General features: G+C 46.1%; 1 protein-coding gene across 23 annotated transcripts in view; it reads right to left on the bottom strand.

The window, feature by feature from the left end:
• ADGRL3 (adhesion G protein-coupled receptor L3) overlaps window positions 1-13,378 on the bottom strand; it is a 524,429-nt gene that overhangs the window by 16,819 nt on the left and 494,232 nt on the right. The window lies entirely within an intron of this gene.

The raw sequence follows: 13,378 nt of genomic DNA, 5'->3' as shown, positions 1-13,378 counted from the left end.
AGCTCTGCTCCACAAACCGGTTTCTGACTGCTAAGAGGGCAGGTTTCACTTCAGCTCCTGGTCCTGAAAGCCTCCCTGTACCTCCTGGCAGGTGGGGAGCAAGAGCACCGCAGCCCCAGCCGGTGTTTCTCTCAGGAGTGAGAGTGGACCATGGAGATGTGCCTTCTCCTCTTGCTCTCCTTTTTCCAAGCAAACACCTTTTTTTATTTTATTTTTCAGCACTCCCTGCCCTCCTTGCAGTCATTTCTGACCACGCAGCCAGCAGCCAGCCTCCCGCTGAGGTCTGTCCCTTGTGGTTGCAGCCCCTGGACTTGTGCTTTATAGGGTCATCACGGTTCGGCAGGTGGCTGCTGAGACCCAGCGTGTTTCCCACCACGGGCATCAGCCCACGAAGCAAAGCATCCCCCTTCCTTTTAGCTGACCACAAATCTATTAAGCCCTTACCCCATTAAGACTCCTCTGGGATCCGGGGAGGCAGCTGACACAAAACCTCACCCCAGGGCAATTCCCAGGAATACTCAAGGACATTTATTTTTTACCTCTTGGGCTAAACCATTAGAGCAAAACCTTCCCAAGAACAAGCAAGTTTTTGATGGGCTGACTCCAGCTAGCCAGGACAGGGCTATCAGAGGGCAAAGAGGAAGGGAAGGAGCACAGAAAACAGACCAGCACCTTTTCCCCAGCCTGCTGCCACGCCAGGGCTGTCTCAAGCCTTCCAAATATTCCTTCCCAGCTTCCCACATCCTGGCTCAGTCGCTAGTCAAACTGTTAGCCTTACCTGGCTGTCACCAGTATCTGCTGGCCCAAACCCAAACAAGCCATCGAAAAGCCAATTCCTCAAAACCAGCCGCTCTCACAGCGATGCCTTTGTCGCTTTTGGGGCAGGGGAGACCACCACCTGCTTCCTCTGGTGGCGGAGGTGGCCCCGTGGAGGCAGCCTTTGCAAGGCAGGCGAGGTTCAGGGCACAACCTCTTCTCTGCAAATAATTACCTGGCTTCTGCTCTGCCTTGCCTTGCGTTATCAGCAAGCCCTCTGAAAGCTCATACCAACAGAGTATCTAAAGAAAGCAAAAGCTGGCCAAACCCAAGGACCTCCAGAGCTCCAGAGTTGCCTCCTGCAGTGCTCATACACTGGCTCCACGTCCCAGGATGGCGCTGCTCTACGACTGCAGGGGGTCAGGAGAAAGCAGCCCGCTGTCCTGCCCCTCTTTTCTGCTCCCCCCCAGCCCTCCCGCCCCAAGGCGCATGGCATTAGCAGGCCCCTTGGCCTTTTGAGCGCAGGACATGGTAAGGAGGCAGCACTGCATGAGGGCTGCATGCCAGGGAGGCTCCTCAACACATGCAGCTGGAAAAAATACTGTTGTCTCTCACCTGATGGTTTTGGCTACACTGATGAACTGTTGGGATTGGAAATAAGGAAACAAAGCTGTCTCCTGTAAAAAAACATTATATGAACACTTAACTAAGCAACCTTGAATATAACTCGTAGTCAGATGAGTCAATCCTTTCTTTCAGGTAACGCATTTATCCATTAATCTCCTGTACGTGTGGGGTGAGGGACTGTAGGCACAGCTTGTCTTCTTGCACTAGCTTTACACCAGTGTGCCTACCAGCTGCACTGAAGTGTTTCTGCTTTTATGCCACTTCTAAACAAGCTGGGCCATAAAGGATTCGAAACGGGACTCGCTTTTGTTCAGGTAATGGGAATGTCCAGAGCTAACGCCAGTCATACATCCAGAAGTGATATAACCCTCCCATCTGAGATTTAACCCAATCCCCAAGTGGTCACTGTGAGATTCAATAAGGAAGAGGAGGATACACCTGCCACGTGATTTCGGATGCTTTTGCTCGAGGCGTCTTTAAATGGCAGCTGCCAGAAAGAGCAGCTCACTCCATCTATTCCTGGTCTGATCTCACCGACAACACGGCTCCTGCAACAAAGGCAGGGATGCTCATGGGGTCTGCCCTGTGTCAGCCAGGCAGGTCAGACCATTTAGCACCAAGGCTGCTTGTGCCGCGTGACAGGAGACAAGAAGGGACAGATCTGTGTCAGCACACAGTGCTTGGCTTGCCTGGAGGCACCAGGGTGGTTCTTTGCTGCCCAGTGGGCTCTGAAATGAGCTGAATTCACACAAACCTGGCTCTTCTGGACTAGGTCATTTCTGGCAACGTTTAATGCAGATCCGCGGTCCCAGCTATAAACACCACCAAAGGCTGAAAACTTGGAATAACTCCTTTTCTCTCTCTCAGGTGTGTAAAAGAGGATGCTTGGTATAACACAACAGCCCGTATGCAGATACTAAGCAAAAGTATTGTATCTTCTGCCTTCCTCTCCCTTTACTCCTGAGGGCAAAGATTTTTTAATTTACTGATCTAAATGCCATTTGTGATGGCAGTGCCGAGTAAATCTCCTGATGCAAAGCCAAAACAAACCCACCCATAGCACTTTCTGCTCGCTTTCAATACTTTTAGGCACTGGGCTGGGCCCTAAGGACTCAGCAGCAGGTTCCTGTCTGGGTGAGCTGGCCACAGCAAACTTCACCTTCTGTGAAAATTTAACCTCTGGCATCTTAAAAAGAAACTGGCATACAGCTCGTATTCATTAATCTGGGCTCTTGTTTCTCCTTAGCTGCTTTAAAGCTGCAACAGTCCCTGCCTCAAAGGACTTTGAGAGAGAACTGCATTCAGGCTCCAGAGAGCCTGTAGTTAAAGCTTTAGATAAAACAATAATACAACAACCAAATCCCCATTATTGGGTTTCTCCTTCCCAGGAGGGAGAAAGGAAAAGGTAACACCAGCCATACTTTTAAGTATCATCCTGCCTTTTTCATAACACTTTGTCATTGCTATAGCAACCAGCGGGGCTATTAGAAAGGATGGATTAAGTCTGCAGATGAGGCACGAGCACAAGAAGCAGGTGGGCTACCAGACTATGACCCCGTTTGCATGAAAATGGCCTTGGTAATCAACAGCCAGCAAAGCTTGATAAAGAAAGCCTGGGATCAAAGCAGCACTCTCTCCCTAAATACGAGAGAAAGTAAATAGGCTGATTTGACCCTAGGTGCCACGGTCTCACATGACTGAAAGGCAGAAGGATCAGGGCTTCTTGCACCTACTGACTGCCCCGAATCTCCTCCTTGGCGATGTGAGCCTCGGCGTGAGGCTGGCAGTGTGCCTAACACCCTCAGCAAGCAGCGTTTGTCCATCGCTTGTTTTAATTTACTCACTTATGGCTGGGTTCTCAGCTCTTGTCCTCTTCTGTGGCATGACACTGACTTCTCCCAGCAAATCACACAGCCCTTGCTTCGCAGCCTTTCAGCAGTAACATGCCCTACACAAGCGATCCCTCTGCCATCTCCTGAAGCACCTGAGCCCAGCACGCAATTACCAAACGTGCTCTTTATTTGCTTAATTATGCTGGCTGGCTTTGGCTCAGCTGCCTTGAAACACCTTCACTTCTGCTAGCCAAAAATGCCCTGCTGAAAGGAAATCCACTCCATTTGCAAACCTGTCTTGTGCTGTGTGCATGTGGCCCTTAAGGGTGGGAAAAAGATGAGGCTTCAAACTCAAAGGCTCACCTGGGCATCTGCTTGTTCAGTGGGATGAGAGGACCACAACCAGAGCCTGTATTTAACATCAGTAGAGCAAGAATTTGGTGTTATGACCATAAGAGAAAGCTGCACCCTGTTAAACATAGGTAAAATTTAGACACTAGCTAAAAGCAAAGGATGAAAAGAAAGATGACAAGCGTGTGTCACCAGGCTCTAGATTGTATCATTCGGAAACAAAATTCAAACCATTTCTCGTGGGCAGCTGGCTGACAAAGCCACACAAAGGCATTTAAGCTAACTTGAATCATCTGCGTGGTCTGCTCAGCAGGAAGGGAAATGTATCCCAGTGCTCCTCCAGACCTTCTGAAAAATAACGTCATGCAGCATGGCCCAACCAGGCTGCAAATGGCTTCAGCTTGCCTGCTTTAGTCTGGGTCGTCTGTCCACAAAGATAACAACGCCCTCACATATCACTCTTGGCTTTCTATCTCTTCAATCCCATGCCAAAATTGGCTCTAGCCTTGCTGTGAGTATTTCAGCAGGGTGGGAACACGCTGGGGAAGGGAAGATTTCCCCAACACCCAGCAGACATGCCTGAAGTGCAGTTTTGCAGAGAAAAGAGACCAAAGCGTTTAACAAATTGAATCTGACAAAGTAGTGAATCAACTGAGCATTTAAAAAATGTCCAAAGAAAAACCCATGTTTTCCAAATGAAAATTATTTTTTTTGGTTGTTTCCAAAGAGTGATTTGTATGAAAGCTGACTTGGACTTTTTCTTATGATGTCATCTTTTCATTAGAGCAGAAACAGAAATAAATAGCTTTGAAAAAGCACATCGGAGTTGTAACAAAATGTTTCATTGCCTCTGACCCGGGAGTCCCCAAATGTAATTTTTCTTGGTCTTTTTTCATTGTTTCCCGAAGAAGGAAACAACAATGAAAACATGTACTGCTGTGTTTTTGGCCAACCTTAATCTTTCATCTGACTTCACATTTTCCCATCCATGCAGCTCTTGCTACTTCCATCCCACAGGGCTAGGCTAGGGCACTGTGCTCCTGCCCGCTCTGCCTCCCAAAGCAGCCAACTTATCTTTCTGTCCACAGCCACCATAAATCAAGCACCTCGGCTTCTCACACTTCATATATTTGACTTCAGACCACCCTGCAGAGAGAGAACGGACCAGTCCCCGGGAGGTACTGCAGTGCCAGAGCTGCCAGTGAGCACAGGGGACTGCTGCATCCTGGACACCAACTAGGTGGTTAGAGATGACTCCTTGACTCAGTGCTCATTTAAAAACAAAACCAACCAACCAAAAATAAATATATTAATAAATAAAACAAACAAAAACAATAAAACAAGCAAACAAACAGATCTGCCATACCCTAACCATAGTAAATAATTCATTTCCTTAACCTGAACGTTGCTGAACCAATCTTGCTGTGCAGATCTCAGTTTGTAAGTTCTGGCTGGCTCTGTACCTCACTTAGCATTAACTTTTTTATTCCACTTTACTTCCAGGGAGAGAAAATATATTCAAAACAGGTTTGAATGAGTCAAAACTCCAGTTATCATCGTGACTGTCCTTATCAGCATTCAGTAGTGTCCTTTACTGTATTACACACAGATTTTTCCTGTATTTAAAGAATCCTGGTCTTCCACATGTTCTCTTGCAGTTTATTCAAACGATTAATGCAATTATGAAAAGTGAAATCACACATTTGCTGAAGGACCAGAGGCATATTCAGCATTTTTCCTGGTTCCCTTCAACGAATGCTCTGATGTTTAGATTTATCGAACTCTGTTCTTATAATAGCCAACAGGATTCAGTTAATAAACTTCAATAAACCTCCCTATTAAATTTCTCTCAAATAGGTTTGTTGTCACTTGCAGCATCTAATCTATTCATTGAGAAGCTATTAATACTGACTGCAGTGAAATGGAATTTCAGCAAATGAGGTTGTTAAGCTCTGGGCTATCCAGAGCTTAACAAAATGAAACATCCCATGCTTTTATGCAGAGACAGGGCAGGGAAAGTATTTCTTTTTCCTTATTTTCTTCCTTTCTTACATAAAATTTCAGATGATAAAGGTCTGCTGGATTATAATCTGCAGGCCACGTTCCAAACACATTGCTAGTCCACAGTGATTTATAAATATTTGCCCCAGGATAGAGGCCATCACTTCACCAATTCCTTCTCAACTGCTCAGAGCAGAAACACATTCCCAGAATGGGACATTTCTTTTTACCATTGCTGCCCCTTCAAAGGGTTTATAATTCTCTATACCGTGATTATACAAAGGTGCATTATCCCTCATTGTTCCTCTTTATACTTATTTCTCACTAGTCCTAAGTTCTTAGTTGTAGGGAGCCTTGCCTATGGCAGAAATCGGCCTGTACTTACAGGAATCTGTATAAGCAGCCATGCTTTCTTCCTCCCTCTTTCACAGTCATCATATTAAGATTGCTCTGCAGCAATACTCTGCTGGATCTAATACTCCCCAAAGCCCGCTCTGATTTCAGAAATTGCCTTGCCCTTACTTTTCCTCTTTAAATCTGATCCACCTAATGACTGAACTTCCAATTATATGGCTGTCAATCCTAAAATCAAAGCCAGTTCATAATATCTCCCAAAGGAAGAATGCCACGTCACTCACTGAAATCACTGCAACAAATCTCAGCTAACTCAGTCCCAGGCAGCAGAAAGGCAAAACAGACGAGAAGACAATCGGCACTGGGATTCATTTCGCACGTAAGCAGAAATATGAGCTAAATTCCTTAAGTTTTGATCCTTGAAGCAGAAAATCATAATTTTTCCTGGCACAAAATGTATGGCTGACTGGGAAAAAAATGTACAACAGAACAATAAAAAGAGAGAGCATGGCAATCACTAGTCCAAAAGGATACTGCATTTACGTTACAAAACAGAAAATATTAATTTGCTTACAACTACCTCAGCTCCCTGGAATTCATTTCCAGTTCATATCTAATTATCAGGATGGTTCATTCTGATGCCAGATACTGACATTTAGCCAAAACAACAGCCACTTAACGGGGTTGCAGAGATTTGTGCCTCCAAACAGCAATCCCTCCTGGCTGATTCAGTGCAACTGCACGTGGGCTGCTTCACCCAAATACGCCACCCGTTTGGGTGTGGGACCCAGGTGGGGGCATCCATAGGGCCAGGGAGGGTAAGGGGAGGATGTACGCACTCTGTAATGGTTACAGAGAGGTAACAAAATGCAGGGGCACAGGGTGTGAAATCAAAGAGATAAATCTTGGGCAGTTTCATCAGAAAAATGCCAGGGGCAGTGGGATGGTGAGGTAAAGAAACGGCCTCCTGCGCTGGGCAAGATGGAAATTTCAGAGTCTTGACACAAATCAAGCTTCTGAGATCCCCGGGCTATTTCTTCTGGAGGATCTCCTCACTGTTGTGACCACTGGCACAGGCGTTTCTGGTGCTGGGACAGCATGTACTCTTGAGCACCGCTCTCCCCAGAGAGGGAGCAGAAGCCACAGCACTCATGAAACTGTAGTTAGACGAGATGCTGGAAAAGAGCCCTTGGGCTTGCTCTGGATTAGCACAGAGATGCCTCTGGGGACTCTCACCCTGCTTTTTGCCCTTTGACTTTCACCAAACATCCAGGGGACACGTAAACACCTCAGAAAAGCGCTACTCCACTCTCAAGAGGCAGTCTTGACCATAAAGGAACAGAAATTGAACAGCTAATCATACTCCTGAGGCGGGAGGAAAGTGGGTTTTCATTGCTGTTGCTGTTTGTGGATAAATCAGATGCCTCCAGGCTCCAGGACTGTTGAAACCCTTGAAACCAGGGACTAAAGGACTAAATTTCCCAGGGCTGGGGCTAAAAAGTGGGAAGGGAAATGCTTGAGGGCAAGGAGCGCTGTGTCCTCTGGGTCTGTGCAGCACTGTGCACCTGCTGAATCAGGGGAGCATCGAGCACAGACACCTCTCAGCACCCTGCAAAAAGGACAGGCTCTGGAAAAAAGTGCCCTGCCTTTGACTGAAAGCAACATTGATGATGAAACGAGATTTGCACATTGGCAGACGATGGTCTCCAAATGGCCACACAGGCTTCATCCCCTACCAGGGCCATCCCGGGATCAACTTCAAGAATCACAAGAAGTACTCTGAATTTACTGCTCCCCCCCAGAAAACCCCGAGAATCACTAAAAAACCGAGCACAAAGCATCTAAAGCATCTCCAGGGCAAAACTCAGCTTTAAACAGATGCACCTCTTGCTCTGCACCACGTCCCCAGTTGCACAGTGATGGTACTGCCAAGGGCAAACTGTCTGCGGGAGACAGACACTTTCCTTTAGTCAAATTATTCTTGAACCGTTTGGTGCTTAGAAAGAAAGAATGCAAAGTAGTTTTACACCCAGGAATATTGTGATGAGCTCCCTCTAGGCATCTGCAGATTCATTCATGAACCAGGAAGGCAACCACAGGCGCCTTGGACGTACTTGGCAGTCTGCTGTGCTGAACCTGCCGACGACAGTGCCACAATAGGAGTGAGGATAAAAGAAAACGAGCAACCCAGCACATTTGAAAATGTGCTTAAACGTTGTATTGCTCACCATTAACTCTGCCTGCCAACTTGTGTGCTCATATAGCCACATCCTGCTCATTAATAATGAAAACAAAACAACAGACAAAAAAACAGAGAAACGATCTTTGTGAAAGCCACGATATGAAAACTGACTGGCTTCACAGGAGAAACGGGAGCACTGCCTGCTGCTAACTGTAAAAAGAAAACAAATGGAGAGAAAGCAGTGAAAGTATTTCTTCTCTAATATCTTCCAGCCACGAGAAGAGTGATTGGTGTTACTCAGAGCAGGTAAGAACCGTTTAGCCTGACTGTGATACATCAATTCATGGCGCCCTCCGAAATATCCTATCGAGATGAGCAGAGGCATTCCCACCTCTCCCAGAGCTCAACTGCTCGCTATTTGTCTTATATGCAACATAAATTCGGCAGAAATCTGACTGTCACACTGGTCTCATAAATCCATCAGGGAGCGAATGAGCCACTTGAGAAAAGACTGACACCTGACAGCGGTAACGCTGCCACCATCCACATTTCCACCTGCCCTCCACTTTCTCTAGGCACTGCCAGCAAAGGGTCAGCTTTTCGATGGGCTCAGATGAGCAGCAATCACTCTTTGAAGTGTATGGGGATGGCTCACCACGGAGAAATTATTTAAGCTCACGAACAGGGGCTGACACGGCTTGCATGGCAGCTCGGATCCCTGCTCTGAAGCCAGCAACTGGAAAAAATGCTGAACCAGGTTAAGCTGTTCCTGGGCAGCTTAAGTGATTTTGTGGGATAGGAACTCTTTTGTGTTTGTTTTTTTTTGCTGGGCACAGGCACTGGCAGTTTTTTTGGGGTATCATTTGGTGAGAGGGGCAATGGGATCAGCAGGAGCTGCTGTTAGCATGGCTTGCTGGAGCCCCTCCTCCAGAGAAGTTTGTGGTTTGAGATTCCCAGGGAATGTTGATTTTTTATTTTACTTTGTTTTTCTTTCCTTTTTTTTTTTTTTTAACCTCTTCTGTCTCTCCTTCTAACCACACCAAAAGCCACTCTGCTTTCACTGCTGTATTGTCAAGTCATGTCCAGACCATGACACCTACTACCACCAACCCTATGCAGACAGCTTAACCCAAGCATCTTCATCTCACCCTACAGAAGAGGAAAATCTGGGGAGAGCAACCCCAAACTGACTCACCTTAGTACTTCTGTGCTTCCCTGGTGCTAACCTGCAGCTACTATCTTTTTGGAGTGACAGCCCCCTGCCAAAGGCAGGATTTCACCTTCTGCTGCGTTTCCTAAAGAAATGTCTCCTAAAAATGCAGGCTGATATGGCCATCTGAAGGTAATTTTAAACTTCACCCACCCTCCCTAAAACACACACAGCCGTTCCTGCTGAGTTAACGGCACAGATAGGGTTTCAGCATGGAAATCGCAGCTAATTATATTTTTGGGTGGGTGGGAGGAATTTGATGGGAGATTTCATTTAGGAAACAATCAGGTCTCAGTTGGGTTAGAAATCAGGATATTAATGTTCTTCATTTTAATTTTCCTCTCTGACTCAGATTCCCACTGTTTGAATTTGAGCTCAATTTGTTCTGTTCATTATGAAGAAATCCACATGAATTTGACATTAAACTGATTATCTCTGAAAACAGTAGCAATAATTTCCCTTTTTCCTGTGTACGTTTCAGATTATGTCTTTGTGGTTGATATGAAAATGCAGGGGAGAAATAATAAAGCCAAGGGAAATCGAGTATTTATTCTGAAGCACTACTTAGAAGCTGAGACGTGCAATGACACTTGGGCGTTAGGAAAGAAAAAGCAAGGGACAGGGACAAAGAACGCCCCCATTTCCATTTTCCGTTTTGGTTTGTCTTCATGGGAACAAACATGAAGCGAATATTTTGATGGTGTTTCTGGCCTTCATACCCCCATCCAGCATCTAGTATTTTCTAGCAAGTCTACGTATGCATTCACCCTTGTGAGCAGACTCTTGGGGCCACAAAGAACAATTCGTATTTAAGACTTGCCACCTTGCAGAAGGAGTTGCCAGAGGTCCCAGACTCCAATCCTGCACCAGCTTTCAGGGTTTTTCTGATGTTTCTGCCTTGAAGGACATGTGGAGCAATGCAGACTACCAAGAAATCTCTCTAGGAGACCTCTGTGGATGAGGGTAGAGGAGACTGTGAGCACTGCTTTGGGTGTGAGCGGACTAAAGCGAAGAGCCACAAGTCAAGGAGTGCACACAACCTGTGTTTCTCTAGGAAGACTGGGGCTGGACTATTAAACTTGCTGTCTAGTTTGTGAGCCAAGACACACAGCACTGCAGTGGGAGTACAGCACTTGACCAAGCACAACAGACTTCTGGAGTAGTTTCTATTTTCTAAGAAATTTGGTAGCTCTATCCCTAGCTCATTTATTTTCCCAAAGAGGAAAAATCCACTGCTAATAACACCGGGTATTATGAATACACCAAGTGCTTGCCACGAGTGAAGATACAGTTCCCCTTACCTGCTGACTTCAATGGGCACACATAGCTCTATCAGCACGTTTTCCTGGAACAAAATACCATCTCATACCAACAACAAACTCTTCCTTCTTCTCTACTGCTCTCAAGCCTCACCAAAACAAGGAGCACTCCTTCCTTTAACAGGTAACTCCCACTTTTCCTCTAGAAAAATACATCAAATCCCTAACTTGAAAAACTAAAAGGCAACAAAGTACCATAGGGTTCCTGATGACTTTTCCTCTCTCGGTTGTTTCATACCCTGAGAGAGAGAGAGTAATTACTGTATTACCTCTCACCTAAGACATGGATAAAAATAGGCTGGAGTCACATTGCTGTCTTGTGCTGACTGCTTGTTTGCCAGGTTGTCTAAGCTATCAGAGTGGTTTCTGACAGTAACGCTCCCGAGGTGTAAACAGACCTGTCCCTCACACTCAGGATGTAGACACTCGGCTGTACCCAAGGCTAAGGTCCATGCCACACCGTCAGAGCCCAGCATTCACATTTGCAGCGGTCCCCTGCAATCTGCTCCTCCTGCCGTCAGCCCAGTGCTGAGCAACAACTCCATCCCAACCCCATCCCCGTGTGCTGTGCAAGCCCGTGACTAGATTTCAGAAGTAGAAGTGCAATAGGATTGGAAAGACAGTAATGATGTTAATTGCTTTTAATCTCCTGCTCTTTTTAAAAACTGTCTTAACCCCAGGTACCAAAGGCTCTGCTGTTGCAACCACACAGTTATCTGCTCCGTCTTCTGATGAACCCAAGATAAAGTGAAGTCCTGCCTGTTGCTTTCTCTTTATGCCTTCTACTTTTCAGCCTTCATGGTAACAAGTTCTAGCCAACAGTCCATCCTTCAGGGATGCCAGCATGCTTTTCTGGTCCATTTTTTCAGCTTTTCTGCTGAGTGTCTGTATCAAGACCTCTTAAGCCTCCCAAATGTCCTATAGGCAGACTTTTTTTCTGCTTACAAGGTGATCAGCTTGATCCAGTTTTTATCCCATTCACCTTTTGTGGCTCCGTCTGAAAGAGCTTACAGTAATAACTTTGACACTGCGAGCATGCCCAACCCTAGCACTGCTGGGACGCTGCTTGGGCAGGCTGTTCCTCGGATGTTAAACAACCTCATCTGGGCTGCTAATTCAACACTAGCAATTACTTTGCCATGTGGCACTTGTCCGAGCTCAGCACGGCCCCACAGCCTTGGCTAAGGTGTAGCAAAGTCTAAATAACTCTGCACCAGGGGAAGCAACTTGGGAGACTGAAGTCAGCTGGAAGTCACGGCATTCATATCCCAGCTGCATCAAGTCCTAGTCAGGCAAGAAGGATGACAAAATGCAGGCTTGGGGACTTTGCAAGCAGGCTGTTCCACAGTGAATTACAGTCTAGTCATGCCTAACATAAATAAAGGGCAGTCCTTGCTGTGTCACACATGAGATATAACAGGACAGGAACGCAGAGAAAAAACAGAAACATTAAAAGGATCATGAGCACAGGGAGATGAGGAAAGTCCCCAAAGTAATGTCTGTGCTTTTTATCTAGCAGGGATTGGAGTCACGGACAAGCTGGAGGACCACTGAGACTAAGTCCTTGAAGCAGCAGATCCATCTCAAATCTTCAGTGCTGGGAGGAGCACAAGGTGATGTGGAATAGATGGCAGAAACATCCAGCCAGACCCAAGTGAGAAAAATGAGTGTGAGGAGCAGGAAGGCTCCTGGATCCTGAAACGGAGTACGTGTCTACAGGATGGACTGGCATGGTCTTCCTTTGACAGCAGAGGGGGAAATCCACGGCCAGTTTCTGTTCCCTTCCTCCTGGTTTCAGTGGTATAACTATCCCAAACCCACACACTAAGCTACGACAAGAAGCAAGGAGGAACAAAGCCTGAAACACTTCAGACTAACCTGTAACTAGAAGCTGCCTTCAGAAAAATATCTGAAATGGTCATGTACGTCTTGGGAGCTGAGAGTGAATACAGAACATGCTACATCAGGCAAGTCTGGATTTATGTCTGAAATTCCTGGTAGGATAAATGAGTATAACATCAGGCAAGAGGTGAAAAACCAACGTTACAACCAATGATTTTGTGGGGAGGTAGCGGGTGAAAGAGGGGCTGGAGCTGGAAAAAGCTGTAAGCAATGTGACTTCTGCTAAATCAGAAAAAGGTACATTTACATGTCCAAAGGAGGGATGCGCCAATACAGGTATGACATTCCAGACGTGCCTATGAGATTCACTGAAGAAGGAGAAAAAGCGATAGGGTGATATAGGTGATGTTAATCTTAAAACAGGAAAACAGGTAGCAAGAGCAGACTTGCCTGGGACGTTATCAAGCAGCAGGGGGCTACAAGTGCTGTGAATGTGATCAAGGGAAAAAGGCTTAAATGAGAAAGTACCCGGTTAGAGGAAGTTTCACTGCTTTCCATTTCCATGACAGGAGCATGAAAAGCCAGCGACAGCTTAGGAAATGTGGAGATGTGGAGTCAGACCAGGAGCTGAAGGATGGGATGATTCTGCAGAGAAAGAATCCTTTTTCTTTTCTTTTTTTTTTTTTTTTTTTCCCTACTTTAGAAATTGGGATGCTGTCTGAAGGTTCTGGGAGAAATACCAGTGCACAAAGAATGTTTAATTTGGGATTACACAGACAGTTTCATGTAGAAGGTATCCAGCCTGGGAGGCCTAGAGAGAGACTTCTGACAGGGTACACAAGCCTGCTGTATCAACCCCAGGCAGGGAATGATACCAACCAGACAATTCAAGGTTTGTACTTGA

This window comes from Anas platyrhynchos, chromosome 4, assembly GCF_047663525.1.
Source record: "Anas platyrhynchos isolate ZD024472 breed Pekin duck chromosome 4, IASCAAS_PekinDuck_T2T, whole genome shotgun sequence".
In the NCBI taxonomy this organism is placed as follows: domain Eukaryota; kingdom Metazoa; phylum Chordata; class Aves; order Anseriformes; family Anatidae; genus Anas; species Anas platyrhynchos.
Note: the sequence above shows the minus strand (reverse complement) of the source record. Positions and strands in the feature narration are given on the sequence as shown.